The sequence below is a fragment of the Rhododendron vialii genome, chromosome 12a, assembly GCF_030253575.1.
Source record: "Rhododendron vialii isolate Sample 1 chromosome 12a, ASM3025357v1".
Lineage (NCBI taxonomy): Eukaryota > Viridiplantae > Streptophyta > Magnoliopsida > Ericales > Ericaceae > Rhododendron > Rhododendron vialii.
In genome coordinates, this window is record NC_080568.1 from 15,589,736 (window position 1) to 15,592,227 (window position 2,492).

A 2,492-nucleotide genomic window follows, 5' to 3' on the forward strand; every position below is an offset into this window, starting at 1 on the left:
GTGTAGAGATGGTCTTGGACGTGAGCCAAGGACCAAGTTGGATGGACCCAATAGTGGAGTTTTTACGAGATGAAGTACTTCCTTTGGACAAAAAGGAGGCACATAAAATCAGGACCAAATCTGCTCGGTTCTGGTTATCCCCAGAGGGAAAACTATATAGGAAGTCTTTTACAGGACCCTACTTGCTTTGTGTGCATCCTGAGATGGTGCAAAAGTTCCTCCACGAAATTCACGAGGGGACTTGTGGAAGCCATGCTGGTGGTCGGTCCATAGCCCACCGAGCAATCACCCAAGGGTATTGGTGGCCGTACATGCAAGAAGATGCTAAGGTGTACGTAAAAATTTGTGAGAAGTGTCAGAAATTTTCACCAATGATTCGAACACCAGCCGAGGACCTGGTGCCACTGACAAGTCCTTGGCCGTTTGCTCAATGGGGAATGGACATAGTGGGTCCACTACACAAAGCAACTGGGAATCGAAAATTCCTATTAGTTGCAACAGATTACTTCACTAAATGGATTGAGGCTGAGCCGTTGGCCAAGATTACTGAACCTATGATAGAAAGGTTTGTGTGGAAAAGCATCATAACTCGCTTTGGGGTACCCTATTCGTTGATTACAGACAATGGATCGCAATTTCAGAGGAAATTCAAAACTTTCTGTGCCCAGTATGGGATAAGAAATTATTATTCAACTCCAGCTTACCCTCAGAGCAACGGACAAGCAGAGGCTTCGAACAAAACAATCCTTGATGGGATTAAGAAACGTTTGGATAAAGCAAAGGGGAAATGGCCCGATGAATTGCCATTGGTCCTATGGGCATACCGAACAACGCCTAGGCGGTCTACGGGAGAGACCCCCTATTCATTAGCATATGGAACAGAGGCTGTTATTCCATTAGAAATAGGTCTGCCGACCAACAGGACCACTTTGGTTGAAAGTGGAGGAAATGACAAAGCCTTGGAGATTGAGCTAGACTTTGCCGAGGAACGACGAGAACGGGCCTTGGTGCACTTGGCCTCATACCAAGAGCAGCTCATCAAAGGTTATAACAAGAATGTACACCCACGAGAGTTTGGTGTTGGAGACCTTGTGCTACGAAAAGTGCTCGGCAATACTAAAGTGGCTAATGAGGGAAAGCTGGGGGCAAATTGGGAAGGCCCATATCGAGTTACAGAAATCGCAGGCATTGGGGCTTATCGATTGGCAGACTTGGATGGGAACCCAGTGCCAAGACCTTGGAATGTCCATAATCTAAGAAAGTTTTTTATATAATTTTTCTTTATGCACATCGTGATTGTGTGGGAGTTACGAATAAAACTCTCTTGTGTTCTAGTTTTGTTATTTTTACAAGGGATACGAGTAACGCCCTCTTGGGTTTTACAGTTTATAAATGAAGTTACGTTTTTTTTTGTCTAGACTGCTGTTTTCTTGGTATTTGTTTTGAATACGAAATCACGACATTGGTTTCCCTCATTCGTATTGGGGAGCAGGGTATAGGATATCCTTTTAAGTACGTGATACTTGAACACAAGTTCGAAACACTTGTGTGAACTTCAAACAAGTACGAAATACTTGAGAGATTGTTCTAAGTACGTGATACTTTAAAGTACGTGACACTTGAAAGAACGCAAGTACGAACAAGTACGAAATACTTGAGAGATTGTTCTAAGTACGTGACACTTAAAAGTTGCAACACAAGTTCGAAATACTTGTGTAAATTTCAAACATATAAGTACGTGAAACTTAAACGTTTAAAGTACGTGAAACTTAAACTCTACGAGAAGTACGTAAAACTTGGAAGCATACGCATATATGCATAAAAGTACGTGAAAATTTTAAATACGTGAAACGAATTAAGTTCGAAATACTTAAAACATCTTAAAACATCCATATCAGCAACATGTGGACAAGGTATCTTGACAGGAATAATTCAAAAACAGATGTGAAGAAAGGCAGAGCTCATTCATCTTCTGTGAGATCTTGGACAGCTGCAGGAGTAATTATAGGAGCTACTGGAGCAGCCAGCTCTTCTATGGGATTTTCATCTCCAAGTTGACCATCACTGACTTCCTTTTGGCCAGGATTGGTCATATTAACTTGAGGCTCCACTTCAGACACAGGTTGCTCAGCAGACACGGTCACCTCCTGCTCATCATTTGTCTCCTCAGCAACATCCTCCTCTTGACTAGCAGCACTGGGTAGTTCAATGTTGGTCCATAGAGGAGATGATTCAGGAATCTCAGCCTTGGCAAGGCAAGCTGTCCAAGAGGCCACCCAGACTTGGTCTTGTATCCCAGGCATTTGGCTAGTATAGCTCTCCGTGGCAATCTTGATTCCTTCATTATATCCTTTCTCAAAAGCAGCTTTGGCTTCAGTCTGGGTCGTCTCAAGCTCCTTCAAAGTTTGAGCAAGACTGTCCTCCGCCCCCTTCAGTTGTCCCTTTAACCCATCTGCCACTGCCAAGGCTTGGTTCCTTTCTTTCTCGAGCCT